At 48.7% G+C, this 20742-nt stretch overlaps 1 protein-coding gene across 2 annotated transcripts in view; it reads right to left on the bottom strand.

Moving 5' to 3' along the window:
* The window catches only part of GAS7 (growth arrest specific 7), a 283345-nt gene that overhangs the window by 140512 nt on the left and 122091 nt on the right, over window positions 1–20742 (bottom strand). Inside the window, exon 1 of one of the 2 annotated variants that reach the window (XM_035300035.3) lies at window positions 8315–8416. The exons of the other annotated variant lie outside the window; for it this stretch is intronic. The gene's annotated coding sequence lies outside the window, so the exon portion shown is untranslated. Of the gene's footprint in view, window positions 1–8314; window positions 8417–20742 lie in introns of those variants that run through there. 2 annotated transcript variants of the gene reach the window in all.

Genomic DNA, 20742 nt, shown 5'->3' on the forward strand with positions numbered 1-20742 from the left:
TGGAGAAAAATATACACAGCATAAAAAAGAATGCCCCTAATTATTTTCTTATTTCTGTTTTTCCGTATTTTCCATGTTTTCCGTAAAGAGCATATTAATTTTAAAGCCTTTTTTAAAATTCTAAGCTTATTTTCTATTATCAGCTAGTGCATGAATATCACCTTACAAAAAATATTTAAACAAGGACAATAAAACCCCCCTTGACATATCCCATCACACTTGACATCCCCTAAAATCACCACTGTTGATCAGGTAAGGTTTATTGTATTATCTTTCAAACGGCAAGACACTTGAGGGGTGCTTTATCTTTTCAAAAACGAAGATAGAATGACTTTTTCAACCAATGCAAGGCTAACACAAAAATTAGAGACAGAAGGCATATTAGTAATCATCTGGTCACATCTCACCATTTTACAAATGGGCAAACTGAGGCCGGAAGACAGAGAATGGACACTGAGTCTCCCCGGTACCCCGCCAGAGTCCTCTCCTCACCCTCTGACTGCCTAAACCTGGGTACAGATGTTGCCTCCATTACTAGAGGGCTAGTCCATGGTGAGATGGCATACAGAACCAAGGCCCCATTGAGGGCCGCTCCCCAAGCTGACCTCCACACTGCTGTGAAAGATGACCCTTTCCATCAGGCCCAGCTCTCTTCTGCTCAAGCTCAAGCTACTTCCCATCTGTTAGCAGCCAGGCAGACCCCATGAAAGGAAGGGCTCAGGGAGGAAACATCTGTGTACACAAGAGGGGTGATGTCATAAGCCCTCTTGATTTTCCCTTTTGGCAAATCCTCTTCTGTCTATTTTCTTTCCCCCTACTCATTGAGATGCAAAGCTCTATTCAAACAAGTGGGCCTAGAAGACTCCAGCAGCTTCTAGAAACCAAAACTTCCATTCTGCTACAGAAATTCCCAAAAGAAGGTGTGTATTGTGCTGGGGTGAGGGCAGGGCTAAGAACACAAGATATATGCCCTCTAAACCACTCAGATGACCACAGACATCCATGTGCTTACCCCCAAACCCAGCTTCTGCCCTTTGGCCAAGCAGAGAGGAAGCTCTCAGGCAGGTTCCCCAGCTTCTCGGCCATATGACCTTGGCCAAGGCACAACACCTCTGCAAACCTCATCTTTTTCTTTTCCACATATGAAAATGCAAATGCCACCACCTAATTCATGCAATTTTTGTAGGCACTAAATAAAAGGGTAGAAACAATGGTAGGGATAGATTAGCTTTGTCCCACACTTTCCCATCCCCTTAAGAAAAGCCATCAGCTGAGGTCACCAACGCTGAATCACTCACGTTGCAGGGACTTTCCCAACAACCTGGCTAAATGCTCCAGAATGACGCCTTCTAACTATTCTGACATAGACTGAGCTGACTGAAGGAACAAGAGAAAGAACACATGAATGACAAGACCAGAATTCGGAGAACCATCAGAACAGGCCAGTCAACCCACAGGGCTGAGAACACCCAAGGACACCAGGGCTATACCCATAGAAAGCTAGTGGGGTAAATGAAAACAAGAACTTGACTAAGAACTGCAAATAAACCAGTGCAAGACCCTGGCAAACTTCCGAATGTGGCCACATATGCCTTCATTTGAATACTCTTGCTATGGGCAAGGATACACCAAGAGAATATCGTACCCCAGATTGATTGCTCAAGCTCCCAAAAAATGAGATAGGTTGGATAACAGGGAGGAAAAATGGGTTAAGTTTCCCTTTATCCCCAGCACTGATCAATTTCACTACCTTTATCTCACCATTAGATCTGATCTTTCTGTCGTTTTTAGTTGCTAGAGGACTATTGTGGACCAGTAACTTGATATATAGTAGTTTATTTGACACTTATAAAAACTTTAGGAGGAAAAAAAAAAAAAAACTTTAGGAGAAAAGTATTTATTTTCATTTCATAATAGGGTTAGCTGGAACCCAGTGGTCTGTCTCCAAGGCTGGTGCCAACTCCATCTCATCCCACACTGTGCCCCAATTCCTCCATCTACAATCACAGAAAGCTGATGGGCTGAATGAAATGAGCCCGAGAAACAAACACGGTTCCTGACCAAGAACTGCAAAAAGCAGCCCCCAAAACATTTTCCCACCATGGTACCTGAGGCTCCTCTGCAGTGTCTGGGAATCCCATATCCAAAGGTAAATACTCCAGGGTGGAAGTTACAGTTGAAGCCATGACCCGCCCAGGCTTGATCATCAACTGTCAAACTGATCATCAGGGAGGCTCTAATAGCAGATGGCCAGTGGGGAGCCTCATTAACTGGTGGGAGGGGTCCCCATGGGGAAACAGGTCTAAGAGGGTGGGTAGGAAAGTACCAAGCAAAGCATCTCCACATCAGAAAGCCCTAACCAGCATTTCCGAGTGAAATGACTCCCTAGAAGGATGCCAACTGAGTGCCACACACTGCATAGCTTCGAGCAGTTTTGGTTTTCAGCTGGCAGAGCTGGCAGCCCCAGAAGGCAGCCCCTACCCACCCATGCAAAGCAAGCAGCACAAGCTGCCCGGGGCTCCATACTCGCCCTGACACACTCATGCTCAGTCACCAGAAAGCCCCACCCATGTAGGCTGAATTCTGGAAGCTTGGGTTCAACTATCCAGCCCAGAAGGGGAACCACTTTGCTCTGTCTAGTGGGCCAGGTGCCTCCCTTTGAGGCTGTCTCCTGGGCAATTTAGCCCCTGCCCCTGCCCACCTTCTCCTCCCCCGTGCACAGTCCACACCTCACCTGCACGGCGGCTCTCCTTTGGGTGGCCTTGGATAAGTGGTCTTCATCTCTTATTCATGGGAGCTCCTTGTGAACAACAATAGTGTCCTACTCAAATCTACCCCCAGGAACAGAAAATATACACAATAAACACATATGGGTGGACAGGCACAGTGGCTCAGGCCTGTAATCCCAGCACTTTAGGAGGCCGAGGTGGGCTGATCACCTGAGGTTGGGAGTTCGAGACCAGCCTGACCAACATGGAGAAACCCGGTCTCTACTAAAAAAATACAAAATTAGCCAGGCATGATGGTGCATGCTTGTAATCCCAATTGCTCAGGAGGCTGAGAATCACTTGAACCCGGGAGGCGGAGGTTGCAGTGAGCTGAGATCGTGCCACTTCACTCTAGCCTGGACGACAGAGCAACACTCTGTCAGTCAATCAATCAATCAATACGATGGGCTAGATGGAGTTCTTCCTGATATCTGAGTAGGGTTTTCAGCTCACCTGGAAAGTGGGTTTCTTACTTTCCTGGGGTCATCCAGACTCCAAGGGAGAAGGCAGTGGAAGAGAGGGAAACCAGAAGATAGACAAAAGCACCATCCATACATTTGTCTATTCTACCCTAGGAGGGGACTGGGCTACTTAAATGCTCTGAGGAGTCCCCAGACCACAAATGAATAAAATGGACCAGTGGGAAAAGATCATCAAGGTCTTCAAGGGCCTAGGGCCTAGAGCCCTCCAAGTAAATACACTTGGAAAAGACATGGTTTCCTGGCTCATGTGGACTGTCCACTAAAGTAAGGTCATTAGAGAGAAAGCTGAAGGAGGGCAAGTGATCTTTCATGAAAACAGCAGTCTGAGTTACCAATGCTAGATCTGAAACGTACCTATGTGGCTGGCTCTTGCCTATATGATTTTAAAAAACCGGTATATTTTCACCCAAGGACCCCCAGCGCCTGAATGCTTGGTCACCCTGGAGAAGCCTAAGCAGCCAGCCTGGCCCCTCTTGATGTGATTCTGTTCCCTGGCCTTGTTTGTAGCATCCCATGCCACTGGCCCCATGGGAAGGGAGCCCAGGAACCAATTCTCCAGAAAAGTTGAAGGCACCGGGCCTCTTCATCAATGTGGCATCCATGGGGCCCAAAGTGGCTAGAAAAAAAGGGACTGGGATTTGCTGAGATCGCAGAAGCTGGAAGAACTCCTCCAGCCCTCTCCGCGGGTACCAACTCTGCCTGGAGGGGCATGGGAGTGAGATCCTTAACTTCTCGCTGGCTATGGAACCTCACCTGTCTCTCCATGGGCCTTAAAAGAAAGGAAAGTGACAATCACAAGTGCTGGCATCCTATCCATCTCCTGAGCATCAGAGTGGTGGTGATTCTCAAGCTTCAGCATGTATCAGAAGGGCTGTTAGGACACAGTCTGCCAGGCCCACCCTCCAGACCTTCTGGATCCATAGGTCTGGGTAGATGAAGCTGCTGTACACATAGGCACTCCACTTTGAGAACCACTGATTTCAAAAGAGAAACAAAGACGGTCTGTTCTAAATCGACCTCTGGACCTAGAAGATTAATCTCTAGGAAACATCACTTTCAGAAAGAAATAGACTCTTTTAACTTTTTTTTTTTTTTTTTTGAAAAGCACAGCCCCTCTTACTTTCTTTTCATAGACGTGGGTGCAGGGACTATTTCCTGCTTTCCCAACCATAAGAAAAGGAATTCAAACGAAATGAATAAGGGCAACTGTTCTGCTATTGGCCTTAGCGCTGTAACAGCAGAGCTGGGTGGGGACTGCGCACATTGGAAGCCCCCTCCTTATCATCAGCATATTGTTGCCAGGCAGGACAGCAGGCTTGGTGTTGCTAGAGCTTCTCGTTTTTGCAAGAGAAGCTGGAAATCTGGATTTTAAGATGTTGGCAACCAACTCAAGCATTTTTAAACGAAACCACGGGCAAAAAACAAAAACAAAACCACCAAAAAAAACAACCCCACAATTCTGCATTTGATTTTGCATACAGGCCACCAGTGTGCAACCCCTGATGGTAATTGTCAGGGACCTTTATAAGTGGTCATTTGAAGAGGGCGTTCCCTGGTTCTAACGAATGGAATACCACCACCTTGGACTAAAGTACCAATCAGCACGTCTGGCCCTACCACCCATCCTTTTAGCCAGGACCTCTTACACCGGTAGGTGCAGCTGGATGCCAGCTTCCAGGGGATCTGTGAACCCCACCCAAGGGCTGCAAGTATGTGGCCTGCTCCCACCCACCCAAGCACTGGGCTCCCTGAACCTTCTCTTCTGTGGGGCAGACGTGCTGATTGGTACTTTAGTCCAAGGTGATGGCATTCAATTTGTTAGAACCAGAGAACCCCTCTTCAAGTGACTTGTCTTTGGAGGTACAAAACAAGATTCCTGAGGCAGAAAGGACCCTGGAAAGTCTGTCCTACTCAGTCTCTGAAAAGAGGAGCACCCATCAGCCGAGAAGGTTTGGAAGTGGAGGAGGTGCACGAGAAAGCTGAAACAGGTCAAGGAACGAGGCAAGTGCCACCAGGAAAAAGCAGTCAGGGGCGACGCCATGCATCAAACAGGCTGACAGAAGAGCGGGAATCTGGGGATGGAGAAGGAAGCCAGCCAGGCACAGTGGCCTCAGGGAGGCCAGGTGCATGTCCTCGGGGCTGAAGGCAAAATGACACAACCATTATGGTGAGCTGAGAGATGCCCATGGGTGGCAAGGCCAAGCGCTGGAAGCTAGCACCTGAAAACAGAGGGCATGGTGGGAAGGAAGATTGGATCCATGCCTTGTGGGAGGTGTAAGGAACCCAAACCTGCAGAAGTAAGGAGAATGGGAACGTCTGCTCTGGGGCCGCTGGGAAGAGTGCGCAGAGATGCGACTGACCATAGGTTTCCTCACTCTGCCCATGGGAACTGTCCCCTGGCCGACTTCAGGCTCTGGCCACCTTCCCATCCCCAGACTTCCCGCTTCCCGACTGGCTTGTTCATCCCTGTCTGCATCGCACTGCACATCAGCTTCCCAAAATGACATTGCATCCTGATCCCCACCCCACTGAAAACCTGTCCCTTCCCTTTCCAGGTTGGCCAGGTTTTCCTTCACCAGGAAATCTGCAGCCACCTCCCAGAGACAGTCCAGGCCCATTCAGCCACTGCTGGAGGCCAGCGGTTCTCAAACTTTATTCTCAAAGTCTGATTCACACACACACACACAAAACACATTCTACTTCACAACTCAATGTACAAACAAAGTGAAGGTTTCATGCAACAATGCTCGCCCTTGCCGCACATAACCCACTCTGATATTTTCCTGTTCTGGTTTTTGTGTGGGTTGACACTGATTACTTGCACTGTGTGGCTCATGGCACATGGTTTGGAAAATACTGCTTCACCTGGTCCCAATCTCCTTTTTTACCTCCGTCTTAGTCAACAACCCCTATAAAGGATTCCTTCGTTACACTTTCTTTTGACCCACCAGTTAGAAGTGAATTATCCCCAATTCTGAATCTCCCAGCCTCTGCAGACTATATATATATCATTCACAGGCACTTAGACCATAGTCAAATGACCTTTTTCTAGAACAGGGTCCATTGTCCGGGTACAGTGGCTTATACCTGTAATCCTAGCACTTTGCAAGGTCAGGGCAGGAGGATTGCTTGAGCCAAGGAGTTTGAGACCAGTCTGGGCAACATAGTGAGACTTCATTTCTACAAAAATTTCAAAATTAGCCAGGCACGGTGGTGTGTGCCTGTAGTCCCAGCTACTTGAGAGGCTGAGGTGGGAAGATTGCTTGAGCTCTGGAGTTTGAAACCAGTCTGGGCAAATAGTGATAGCCTGTCTCACAGAAACTTTTAAAACTAGCCAGGCATGATGGCACACACCTGTAGAGGATGCAATAAACTATGCCCATCCCACTGCACTTCAGCCGGGGGAACAGAGTGAGATCCTGTCTCTACAAAAAGCCAAAAAATTAGCCAGGCATGATGGTGCACACCTGTAGTCCCAGCTACTCAGGAGGCTGACATGGGAGGACTGTTTGAGCCCAGAAAGTTGAGTCTGCAGTGAAGTATGACCATGCCACTGCACTTCAGCCTGGGAAACAGAGTGAGACCTGGAAGGAGGTGGGTGGGGGGAGGGGGGGAGGGAGAGAGGGGGGCAGGGGGGGAGAGAGAGAGAAAGGAAGGAAGGAAGGAAGGAAGGAAGGAAGGAAGGAAGGAAGGAAGGAAGGGAGGGAGGGAGGGAGGGAGGGAGGGAGGGAGGGAGGGAGGGAGGGGGAGGGGAGGGGAGGGGAGGGGGGAGGAAGAGGGGAAAGAGGGAGGGAGGGAGGGAGGAGCTGGGTCTGAGTGTTTGGATTCAACACTTAAAATACCTGTCGAATGTTTGATGTTATAGGAGAAGCCTGAATGACATATTCTGACAGCAATAAAAGTGTACTGCATTTCATACCATACTAATCAGAGGGCTGACTGAAGAAACCCCATCTTCAGACAACTCCTCTGGCTGGGCCAGTGTTCTGATACAGGTGCCACCTTCTCTCAGCCACAGGAGAACAGAGCTGTGGCCTGCTAGGGTGGGATGCCTGATAGTTTGCAATCCGCTCCACTCTCGTCCCTATCACATCACATCCCTATCACAGTCCCCAGTAGGTTCATGCAGGCCGTGACACTGACTCACTGCAATGTCAGGGGAAGATAGGACACCTCGAGGTTAGGGGGGGAAACGGAGCCTCAGAAAAGCTGACAAAAGAGGCACACAGGTAGAAAGTGGCTGAATTCACGCCAATCCAAGTTTTGTAGATTCAAACTTCCATGCTCCTTCCAGAGGCCTCTCCAGATGGAGTTATACAATCGCATGTTCATGACATGTCCCTGGCTTGCAAAACCAGAAAGGAACATCCGGGCGTGCTGTCTGTACTGCACCCCCTTTCACTGTTGTGTACACCCACATGCTGCCCTGGCCCCATGATAGAATGTGCAGAAACGTGGCATCCCTGAGTAAGTCAGGAGACCGGTGTGGACCTGGTTTCCCGTCCCACTTTCCCCTGAGCCACTGTGTGATGTTTGGCAGAGCATGTCACCTTTCTGAGCATCTCCCTCATCCGAGCCTGAGGGGGCTGTACGTGCTGGCTCCCAAAGAAGGCCTTTCCCAGGCTTCTCCTGAGAACTCTGCCATGGCACTTGGAGCCATCTGGCCACTACACAATCTAGCTACACTGGGGAATTAGGAAAAGGCAAACTGAGGAATGGAAGATCCAAAACAGGAAACTGAGGTAAATCCCAGGAAATCAAGAAAAACTCACTTCCCACAGAGCTCATCTCAGGTACATCCCTGCCCAGGGGGCTTCCTCGTCTTTCCAGATCCTTGGGTCACAGTGTGACCCAGACTCACTGGAGGCATGAGGAGGATGGATACACAGGGAAACAGAAGAATCCCCCAAATCCTCCCAGAGCAGAGCCAAACCCTAGCCAAGAGGTCATCCAAGGAAGACGTCTCCTCCTGCACGAGTGGCGGCTGCCTCGCATTCAACCCGGTCCAATTAGTTTCGAGCATCTGCATCAAAGAGAACCAGCAGAGCCCTCATTCTAACTCACCTCAGCCGTGTGGTCTGTCCTTATGCAAATCTGACACACTGGTCACTTTCTGCCACCATCCCCATATCTGCTGCTTCCCCGTGGCATCAGCTAATTCACTGTGCAAAGCAGCATTTATATATAGAAAGTTGCAGCCACGCAGGTTAGCATTAAAATAGAGACTTGACGTTGCTGTGGCAACCAAACAAATGATATTCAAAATGAAAGAGAAGTATTCTGCAATCGGGAAAGCATGTCCACAGCCTTCCAGGGCAGCTGGGCCCCTTCCCCCTGAGGGTGGGTGGGACGCCTCTGGAGAAGTGCCTGGTCCTGATGAACCTCCACCTCCCCATTAGGTCACCCATTCTGCTTTCAGCTGCAGCCATCATCCCCTGAACATGCTCCTTCCGGCCTGGCGTGGATCTGAGGCCAAGACACTGAGGGAGTGTGATGATCCAACCAGGTAGAGCAATGGGCAAAAACTCTACTCCTTAAAGCGCCAAGGAGAAGCAGCCTGGGGCCCTGGTGCTTTAGTAAGGATGCTTCTGGAAACAAGACTGGCCTTCTGCCACTGCCTGCCATAACAAAGAGTCAAGAGACCACCAGCTAGCTGAGGGACACTGGGCAGGCTTCTGTGCCTCTCTGAGCTTCCAGCTTAAAATGAACCAGGAGTGGGAGGAGGGAGCAGCCTAGGGTCTTCAACCTCCGGACTTTAGGATGTGCAACTTTTCCATGTTGCCACCACCTCCTTTTTTTTTTGAGATGGAGTCTTGCTTGATCACCAGGCTGGAGTGCAGTGGTGTAATCTTGGCTCACTGAAACCTCTGTCTCTTGGATTCAAGTGATTCTCCTGCCTCAGTCTCCCAAGTAGCTGGGACTACAGACATCTACCACCATACCTGGCTCCTTTTTTCTTTTTTTGTATTTTCAGTAGAGACAGGGTTTTGGCATGTTGGCCAGGATAGTCTCGATCTCCTGACCTCATGATCTGCCTACCTCGGCCTCCCAAAGTGTTGGGATTACAGGCGTCAGCCACAGGGCCCGGCCTACCACCTCCTTTTTCTATATACCTCTTAGATATTGCTGAAGCCCCAGGGCCACACAGAAGTTACTGATTCCCAGATCTGGGACATGGAATAACCCTGTCACTTTCATTCTGTACACCTGACCACCACCCAGAAAGCCCACAGCCCCCAAGACAGAATGTCTGGATTCTGGTCTTCAAGGAGCCCCTACAAGGCTAAGGGGCCATGGACAAATCTTGCACATTTCTGGGGCTCATTTATATATTTCCAAATCAAGTGTGAGCTAGAAAGACTTAAATTAAAAAGACTGGCAATACCAAGTGCCAGCAAGGATGCAGAGCAACTGGAATTCTCCTGTGTTGCCCATGGGAACATGAAACAGTATAGCCCTTCTGCAGGGAAGTGTGGCAGTTCCCTGCAACATGAAACATACATTCATCATGTCGCCCAGGAATCCCACATGTAGTCTGTGTTTCTGAACGGGGGCAACTTTGTCCCCCTGAGGACATTTGGTGAGCTTTGGACACATTTACTGCTTGTCATGATGGAGATGGGAGAGGTGAAGTGAGTGCATCAGCTCCCTGCAAGATACCTGTTGTTTCCAAAGAGACACCTGGAACCACGAGTACCTCTAACGTAAGCTGAGGACCCTTGGCTGTGTGAATACACAGAAGGCTCTGCAAATGGTCTCCCTTCTGCCCAGTCCAAGCTCCTAGGCCGGGACCAAAACTGACTGCGCCAATCTGTTTCCCTCTCCTGAAGCAGTTCTCAAATCAAATGCAAACCTCATGGTTGCCCCACTGAACCCTGGAAGAACACAACTTCCTACTTACCCCAGAACAACAACTTCAAAGCCACTTCGCATGGTTGCTGGCTCTGGAGCCACACACAGATGACGGATTACAAGGAAGAAATCAGAACCATATGGATTTCATATTCAGCAAAATAAACGGAATTACAGCATCAGGGATGGGCCCAAGAAACCAGGGGGCTGTGTGTTTGGCCCAGAGCCCGGGCTTGGTGGCCCCCAGCATGGGCTGGACTCTCTCGGCCTCTCCTCCCCACCCATGACTCCCACAAACAGCGCCAGGAGCATCCAGCCTGCCGTCTGCCCCTCCTTGCCAAGGCCCCAGTGAGCGATCCTGCTTCAGTTGACATTTTTGTGTTTTATTGAGTTTTTTTATATCCTCTTTTATGGTACAGTGGAATATAGTTCAGCTTCTTTTCTAGTTTCATCCAAAGATGCACAAGCACCAACAGGAATGCTGTGTTGTTAATGACGGTGTGGCAGCTCCAGAGCCTCTGGGGGGAAGCTGCGGGGGTGGGCAGCCATGCACCCACCCCCTTGCAGGCCCCTGGTTCATTTCTCCCACAACAAACTGTGCTAGGCGTTTCCACGCCCAGCCTCACTCTCAGCCCAGAACAGAGGAACTCTTTCCTCTTCCAGTTTCTAAGGAAACAACATGGCTCTCCACGTGTGGTCTATGTTTCTGAACCAGGGGCAATTTTGCTCCCAGGGGGACGTGGGGCAATATTTGGAGACATTTACTGGCCAAGGATGCTGCTAAACACTTAGCAATGCACAGGACCACCCCCCACAACAGAGTAGCCATCCAGCCCAAAATGTCAATAGCAACACGGCCAGAAACCCTGGTACAGACACATTGGCCGGGCTTCAGTTGGCTCCCAGTGCCCCGACCCCAGGTGCATGTCCACAGAGGGATCAAGCTTAGGACTTTTAGAGATCACAGAGAAGCTCTGACCTACAAGGAGGAGGAATATCTACCATTCTGGTCATTACTTTAAAGTAAATTCTAGGCTGGGCACAGTGGCTCATGCTTGCAATGCCAGCACTTTGGGAAGTCAAAGTGGGTGGATCACTTGAGGTCAGGAGTTCGAGACCAGCCTGGCCAACATGGCGAAACCTCGTCTCTACTAAAAATATACAAATTAGCTGGGCATGGTGGTGTACACGTGTAATCCTGGCAACTCAGGAGGCTGGGGCATGAGAATCACTTGAACCTGAGAGGTAGAGGTTGCAGTGAGCTGAGATTGCACCACTACACTCCAGCCTAGGCAACACAGTTAAGACTTTGTCCCAAAAATAAGATATAAAATAAAATAAATTCTACAACTGGTCAGGATATAATTTGATCTTCCAATGAGTCTTTACTGACATAGAGAAAATATAAACAAAACTTTAAAAACATAAAATGCATCTTGCCTATAGAAACCACACAAACACAGTGGGCATAGATCATTTAAATCTCTTGATGTGAATAACTTTAAATAACACAGCTAATTCTGCTTTGCTGGTGGGTTGCTTTTTGGTCTCAGAAATCCCTGAACCAGCAAATCAGAGCTGCTCACATCCCTATTCTTTCCCTTTCCTTTCTTCTCTTCCCCCAGGAGTGCTGAGCCACCATTAGGGGATGCTAATTCCTAATGACCCTGCAGCTCTCAGCCCTCACCTCAAATGCCCTCTCACCCGCCAGGATCCTGTGGGTAGCGGAGGAGTCCTACACAACATCCTGCAGTACCTGGGGCAGCCCAGGGAAAGGCGAGGATGTCCAGGGAGCTCCAACCACCCTGTGCAGACATCAAGGGGTACACAGTAGGATGGACCCCTCCTCCCCCGCCCAGCAAGGGCAACCTTTGCCTCGCTCTGTGCTTCCACTTACCTGCTGGCTAGGTTTGCCAGAGTGGGCCAAGAAATGGCAGCAGAGTGACTCTGTGGTGGTTTCATGGGGTTTCCCCTAGAGGAACAGACAGGCAGAGCTTGCTAATGTCGCTTCTTTGTCATTTTTGCCAAAGGAGTCCCTGGTCCCGCCTACCTCCATCAAAATAATAGGCAAGAGCCTGGTGGCACCTGGTGTGTGTGTGTGTGTGAGTGTGTGTGTGTGTGTGTGTGTGTGTGTACACATGATACTCACATAGACATCCCCATGTCCTCCACCCCAGGAGGGCCCCTGCCATCCTGTTCTCTCTGCTGAGGAAACCTCTTATTTAACTTCTCTGTTGCAATGATCCGCCATTTTCCACCAAAGCTATCATCTCTGCTCCAAAGCAGGGAAGCGGCAGCTCCAGCAAAGCCCTGACCCACCATCTAGGTTCTATGATGATGCTTATTTTAGAGAATGAATTCAAGGTTCAAACAGTTAGGCAGTTTGCCCCAGGCAAACTGGGGCAAAGTGCATACACTTACAATAACAGCTGTGCCCAGATCAAGGTGTCAGGGTGAGGATCTCGTCCAAGGTCATGCTGCTCACAAGATATGACACTGAGGGCTGAACCCTGCCCATCTGGCTCTGGAACTCTTAACTCATCACCTCCACTCTAACCTGTCCACAAGGGCAGCTTCCTGCCCACGATCCTGACCATACGCTCCACCACTGGCCACCCTCCCTGGTCAAACGCTTCCTTCAAGACACTCAGGCCACGGGCTCCCCCTTGCATAGGTGACGAGAGGACAGAGGAAGCATCTTTTTTTTTCATCCAGCCACAGCAGTTCCTTTGTTGCCTCAATGCCCCTCGTGAGTCACCTCCCCTAAAGGTCATTGCCAAAGACAGCCCCACTGTAGGACGAGCGTGCGTCCCCACTTCCCTTTTCCATTTCCCAACGTGGCCCTCACCAGCTCGAACATTAGTCACAGACCAACAGAAGTTCAAAGATGCCCCAAGAATGTGGTTTTTAAACACAAGATCCCAGCGGTGGCAGCTGCGGCAGCTCCTCGACTCTCTCAATCTCCTATACCTTCTGGGGCCTCCTGGATCAATGTCTTCATTTCCTGGGTTCCGCAACACACAGGGACCACGAGCCTGCTTTACACACTTGGGAGTCTCGTGCCAGAGGCTGGGGCAGAGGGAAAGCCTCGCAGCACGGTCTGGCATTTCCAAGTCCACCCTGGGGGATCTGTGACCAAAAAGCACAGCAGGCTCTTGTAGCATCTGTATGCTGCATGGGCTTGCCCAGCAGCCATACATGCTCCCTGCTTCTGAAGGAAGCACCCTGATTTTCTACTGGGGAACCACCTTTCCCCATTCCCAGCCCTCCAGGTTTCTGGGGGCAAGTGGTTCCTGCCTGGCCAATTAGCATCTGCCTTCTCCCCAGCCATAGTACTAGTTCACAGAAGGGCACATGACCCATCTGGGGCTGGATACCTGGAATTTGGTTTTGGAATTACTGGGGAAAGATGTATTTCCATGACAGGATGCAAGCCTGAAGCTGCTGACGGTCATGTTGACACCTTGCAGGAAGTCTCTCTGAGAATGGAGCCAATACAGAAGGAAAGGGGCTGATGAGGAAGAGAGGGAAGCAGAGAAACATCAGACTGCTGACACTGTTTAAGCCACTTGATCAAACCATACCTGAAGCTGAACTTTCTGGGACTGTTCCTTTTTTGTTTGAAGCCAATTTGAATGAGATTTCTTTTCACTTGTTCTGTCCCCAGTCTAAAGTACAGCGATGCAATCATAGCTTACCGCAGCCTTGAACTCCTAGGCTCAGGTGATCCTCCCACCTTAGCCTCTCAAGTACCTGGGCCTATAGGCTCATGCCACCACACCTAATGAATTTATTTTTTATTTGTAGAGATGGGGTCTCACTGTATTACTCAGGCTGGGCTCAAACTCCTGGGCTTAAGTGATTCTCCTGCCTCAGCCTCCCCAAGAACTGAGATTATAGGCATGAGCCACCACATCCAGCCTGAGTAGGATTTCTGTAACATTTAATAGAAAGAGTCCTGGCTAACAGTCTCTTGGTAAAGGCTAAAGTATACAGACAGCAACACTCAAAACTAAAGAACATAAAACAGGGAGAATTGAGAGATTCCGTTCCTTTCCTGAGCCTGCACTTGTGGATAAGCTCCTCTTCCAAAGATATCTGTATTTCTGAAAACCTTCCTTTGGCCACTAGAACAAATTACCAAAAACTTGGCATCTTAAAGCAACAGAAATGTATTCTCTCACAGTTGTGGATGCCAAATGTCTAAAATCAATATCGCTTGGCTGAAATCAAGTTATTGGTAGGGCCACATTCCTCCCAGAGGGTCAAGGGGAGAATTCAGTCCTTGACTCTCCCAGCTCCTGGTAGCTGCTGGCATTCCTTGGCTTGTGGCTGCATCACTCAAATCCCTACCTCCCCAATCATACCCCTTGTCTTCCGTCTATAGTCGAATCATCTTCAGCCTCTCTCTTATAAAGATGCTTGTGATTACATTTAGGGATTACTCAGATAACCCAGGAAAATCTTCTCAGCTCAAGATCCTTAACTTCGCTGTACCTGCAAAGGCCTCTTTCCTAAATGAAGTAACATTCCCAGGTTCTGAAGATTAGGACGTAGATATATCATGGAGATCCATTACAAGCTGCCCTCATCAGGCCAAGTCAGACTATGGATCAGAAATATTGCTGTCAACACCTCTGATGCTTCCCCAGGTCCTGCTGGCTGGGACCTCTGGGGCCAAGTATGCAAGTCACATAGCATTGAAAGAAACAATAGCCAGAATGTTGGGGCTGGACTCAGCAGAAGATGTGCCAGGAAGGCTGAGCAGAATTGGGAGTCTCAAAGAAGGTCTATCCAGAGCTAAAGTTATGGGGCTGTGTGCTTGGGGGCAACATGTAACTAGATTAAGGGAATTAAAAATCTCCATACTCCAATTTCCCTAGTGATCAGATTGCTGTGGGCTAGGGTAGGAAGGCACCATCTATAGCAGAAGTGGGAGAGAGAGGAAGTAGGGATTGAGGAAGGGCAAGACAGACTGTGTGATGAGGAACAAGGCCAGGCTAATTTTTTTTTTTTTTTTTTTTTTTTTTTTTTTTTTTTTCAGAGACGGGCTCTTGCTGTATTGCCCAGGCTGGCCTTGAACACCTGGCCTCAGGCCACCCCCTCACCTCTGTCACCCAAAGCCCTGGGATTGCAGATATGAGTCACTGTGCCTGGCCTACAAGTCAATTTTTTAAGACAGTGAACTGTTTATTTCAAGGTCTATTAATTAGGAAAAACATATAACTAGTCCAGAAAGCCTGAGATGTTACTGTCATTCTGCAAGACATCATGGCAGCCTTGCTCTACTTGGACTGGCTCCTGGGTCACTAAATTTTGGAGACAGGGTGAGCATTTCTAGGTCCCCAAGTCCTCACAGTGCAGGAATGAAGAGAATGGACTTTGAAGCCAGACTTCCTGGGTTCAAATTCATGTTTTGCCAGGACAAGCTGCTTGATCTAGCTGGACAATCTCAAATCAGCAATTCCCAGGAAGACAAAAGTAATGATGATGATATGATTATTAATAATAATACCTGTTACAAGGACTAAATGAGTTAATAATGTACATAAAGCATTAAAAATTGGCCTCTCATTGCTGACACCGTAGGCAAGTGCTAGCTTCTTCTCCCAGCTGGGCAGACCCATGGAGTTCAAGGCTGCAGTGAGCTATGTTTGCACCACTGTACTTTAGCCTGGGGACAGAATGAGATCCAGTAAAAAGAAATCCCATTCAAATTGGCTTCAAACAAAAAAGGAACAGTCCCAGAAGTTCAGCTTCAGGCATGGTTTGATCAAGTGGCTTAAACAGTGTCAGCAGTCTGATGTTTCTCTATCTCTACTTCCCTCTCTTCCCCATCAGCCCCTTTCCTTCTGCATTGGCTCCATTCTGATGAAAGGTCCTGATGAAATCTGGGGGTAGGATGGGGCAGGGGGAGTTGAGCTTCCAGCCCACCACAGCAGAGTCTCCTCTGCCTTCCATTTTATTCTAACTCCCTTCACTTCTTCAGGCAGACAAATGTCCCACTTCAGAGCTTACCTCAGTCCTATCCTCCCACCCCATCTAGCTAGGGGGTAATCAGAAAGGAAGGCCAATAGGATCAATGCTGAGTACATGCCTGGTGATTCACACAGAACTATCAGGCCAACGTTAAGCTAGGAATGTCTGTAAACACCTGTCCTACTCCCCCTGTACAGTGACAATTCTTTGAAAACACAGCCTAGACAGTCTCCATACCCTGCCCCACCCTAGCTCAGGGTGGGCCTGCTAAGAGATCATTAACCATCTCCTGTAAGTCTAAACAGAGGCTCAGACCAGAAAAATAGATTCATAACTGAATCAGATCTTTTGGAGGGAAGGTGATATCAACATTCCTTCACCGTGACACTAAGCACTGAGGTGTGGTCACTGTTATGTTTTGTAAAGAATCCGGCTGTGCCATCTCCGACCTTATAGGTCCAAACCAATGGTCTCTACCTTGGTCATTTCCATGAAAACTATTTTGGGTTTGTGTTAAGGTTCAGAGGCTTAACACAAACCATAGCTGAGACTTAAGCCACACATAAAACATCCTAATACTTTCTCCCAAACTTTTTAAAGCTGCTTTGTACGAAGCACAGTGACATCACACAGCACCCTAAAGAGGGATAAGCACCCCCATATGTGATTGATAGGCCACCTCTTCCCAGAGCATCATCAACTCCTTCAGGGTGCTTCCCTAAGTTTGATTCTAGGAAAACTTTCATGGGACCTTTGCTAGGAAGCCCCTGGCCCATTAAACTAGGATGACCCATTGATCCATATGAGGCCCTGCGTCTCCTTTCCTGACCTGAAGACAGAGGCAGGATACACTGGGAGTCCCCAAACCCACCCTCAGCTCTGACAGTTCCCTAGAAAAACTCACAGGACTCAGCATATGTTTTACTTCTCATAAAGATGTATGACCAGACACAGTAGCTCACACCTGTAATCCCACCACTTTGAAAGACTGAGATTGAGGCCAGGAGTTCAAAGACCAGCCTAGACATCATAGCAAAGCCCTGTCTCTACAAAAATAACAACAACAACAACAAAATTAGCCATCATGGTGGCGCATGCCTATAGTTCCAGCTTCTCAAGAGGCTGAGATGGGAGGATTGCTTGAGCCCAGGAGTTTGAGGCTACAGTTAGCTATGATTGCACCACTGCACTCCAGCCTGGGAGACAGAGTGAGATCCTGTCTCTATTTTTTTTAAAGGGCCTTATTATAGCAAAAGGATGCAAAAGCAAAATCAGTGAAGGGACACAGAACCTGGGACAAGGTCCTAAGAAAACCAGGTGCAAGTTCCACGAGTCTTCTCCCAGCGGAGTCACACAGGATGTGTCTAATTCCTCCAGCAGTGAGTCTTGCCAGCATGTGTACAATGCTGTCTAGCGAGTAAGTATATTACAGATGCAGTGTCCAAGTTTTTATTAGGGGCTGGTCATGTAGGTTCCCCCTGCCTAGTATAAACACAAATTGCAGACTCCCTGAAGAAATCCAGGTGTTCGGCACAAACCATATTATTTACATGAACAGTGTAGAGATGAGCCACTCTTACTATTTAGGGAACAATGGGAGCGCTTCCTAAATGCGAATTCCCGGACACTAGCCAAGGGCCAACCTTGCAAGCAGGCCTTTCTAAGGGAGGTACCCTGGTCTGCTATGTTGACTCTCTCTGCCCTGTGACCAGGGAATGTTTACTTGAAGGAAGCCTCCCTTTTGTCTGGTTCATCCAGTGGAAGAATCCTGACACTAAATCCTAGACAGGTGACAAGCTTCTCAAACACTTCTGTGGACAGAGAGCTCCGTCCCTCACAAAGCTTCCTCTCCCATGTTGGCCTGTGATCCTTGTTAGCCCAGGAACACCAGCCTCTGAGTTCAATATTTCATGTCAACAAACACTTCACATAATAACCACCACTCCCATGATGCTGGGTCAGGCCTTGCACCAAGCACATGACAAGCATGAGCTCATTTAATATTAATGTTTGTTATGACGGAGTCGACTATGCCTTAGAGATGCAAAATGACTTGCTCAAGGCCATAATGTTAATGGCTTTGAACTCTGGTCCACTTGGCCCCTTGGCTGAGACCCTGAACCCCGCACACCCAGCATCTCTTAGAAGCCTGTCTTTCACTGATCACCACTGTAATTTTCAGCATATTCTCACATCGCTTTTCCTCTTATTTGCTAATATTTCTAGTTGACTCGCTTTTTTCTCTTAAAAATTGTACAGAACAGAAAATGATGTTAGTCTCTGAATGGAACAGTATTGACATTTGCCAGAAATCTATAATAACCATAAAAACAACCACGACAAAATCCAAGCCATGTTATTCGATCTCTGCTGACTACTACCTGCTGAGACCTGCTCTCACAGAGCACCTCCCAAAACTTTCTCCTCAATGTCATCAGAAGCAAGGAGAAAATTCCAAAAGGAATACCCTTCTGTTTATGTGATTCACTGGTACTGAAAGTCTTGTCCACAGACCACCTAAACCCATCTTGGCACGGCACGCTGGGAAATGCTATACTAGACCACAGGCACTAGATGATCTGCGCTGGCAGGCTCACTAGTCCCAGAAGGGACTCTCGGCCTTTTTTTTTTTTTTTTTTTTTTTTTTTCCTTGAGACAGAGTTTCCCAGGCTAGACTGCAATGGTGCCATCTCAGCTTACCACAACCTCTGCCTCCCAGGTTCAAGTGATTCTCCTGCCTCAGCCTCCAGAGTAGCTGGAATTACAGGCATGCACCACCACGCCCAGCTAATTTTGCCTTTTTAGTAAAGATGGGGTTTCTCCAGGTTGGTCAGGCTGGTCTCAAACTCACAACCTCAGGCAATCCTCCCGCCTCAGCCTCCCAAAGTACTGGGATTACAGGCATGAGCCACCATGCCCGGCTGGACTCCCGGCTTTCTATGCACCCTACTCCTCCATCCCCATTCTTGAGGTTTCTTCCACCCCTTTCCTTTCTCATTTACTCGCATTTATTCTCCAACTTTTGGAGAATAAAATGGCCATGAGGTACTGGGAATCATCTAGATACTAGCCTGTGTGAGCTGCCCAGCCTCCCAGCCCAGCTGCCCTCTCTCCCTTCATTCTTTTTTTTTCAATTTTTATTTTTATTTTTTGGAGATGGAGTCTCACTCTGTACCCAGGCTGGAGTGCAGCAGTGCAATCTTGGCTCATTGCAACCTCTGCCTCCTGGGTTCAAGCGATTCTCCTGCCTCAGCCTCCTGTGTAGCTGGGACTAAAGGCCTGCACCACCAAGCCTGGCTAATTTTTGTATTTTTAGTAAAGACAGGGTTTTACCATGTTGGCCAGGCTGGTCTTGAACTCCTGACCTCAGGTGATCCACCCTCCTCAGCCTCCCAAAGTGCTGGAATTGCAGGCAATCCCTTCATTCTTCTTTCTGTTGCCATGGGCTCTGCTTAGCTTACCAGGCTACTGGCCTGGCCTTGCAGAGAGAAAATGCCAGCACAGATGCAGTCCCTCCTGCCCTATTCTAAAATCCAGAGTCTAGGAGGAGAGGAGCAGAGGCAGAATGGGCACATCACAACCTAGGGGACAGAGGTTGGGGTGGGGGTGAAGGAAGAATGCACAGAAAGCAAAAGCCAGAAATGTGCTATTCAGTTGGTGCAAAAGTCATTGCGGTTTTTGCCATTAAAATTGACAAAATCGCAATTACTTCTTCACCAACCTAAATCTTTCTCTAGAAACCAGGGAGTACATTCCGGACCCCCACATCCCCATCCCTGTCTGACTCCCACACAGTCCTCTGGCCTGACATCTGGAACACCTGCTCAGCCTGATCATGAACTCAAAGGAGCCACCAGACAGGGTCAGAGGGTCCCACCCAGAAGCCAGCTCATGGGGTGTTCCCAGCCAGCAGAACCCCAGAGAAATCCAAGCAGAGAGAGCCAGTGAGGTGACTGAGGGCTCGGGCTCCCAAGGCAAACAGAGCTGCATTTGAGTCTCGACTCCACCATCCCCCTTGGGCAAGTGGCTTTCCACATCTGAGACATGGAACCAAAAATGTTACCTACCATACAGCGTTGTAGTGGGAAAATGAGAATCACCCAGGGTCTGTGACCAGGATTCATTATTTTTTCCAGAGCTGGCTATGGAACTGGGGCCACAAGAATAGAAAACAGGTGAATGCAGAGTACAAGCATAGTTGCCTCCGTGTCACAGGGTTCAGCCAGACATGAGGAGCTTGGCGCAGTCGGAGGTGACATCAGATAGCTGAGGGCTCACCCAGCAGACTGGAGGCTGCTTATGGGGTCAATGCATGTGCTTTACTTGACCTTTAAAAAAGTGTTTGACTGGCCGGGCACGGTGGCTCACGCCTGTAATCCCAGCACTTTGGGAGGCCGAGGTGGGTGGATCACAAGGTCAAGAGATCGAGACCATCCTGGTCAACATGGTGAAACCCCGTCTCTACTAAAAATACAAAAAAATTAGCTGGGTATGGTGGTGCGTGCCTGTAATCCTAGCTACTCAGGAGGCTGAGGCAGGAGAATTGCCTGAACCCAAGAGGCAGAGGTTGTGGTGAGCCGAGATCGGGCCATTGCACTCCAGCCTGGGTAACAAGAGCAAAACTCCGTCTCAAAAAAAAAAAAAAGTGTTTGACTTAGCTT

The sequence above is a fragment of the Callithrix jacchus genome, chromosome 5 (assembly GCF_049354715.1).
Source record: "Callithrix jacchus isolate 240 chromosome 5, calJac240_pri, whole genome shotgun sequence".
Taxonomy (NCBI): domain Eukaryota; kingdom Metazoa; phylum Chordata; class Mammalia; order Primates; family Cebidae; genus Callithrix; species Callithrix jacchus.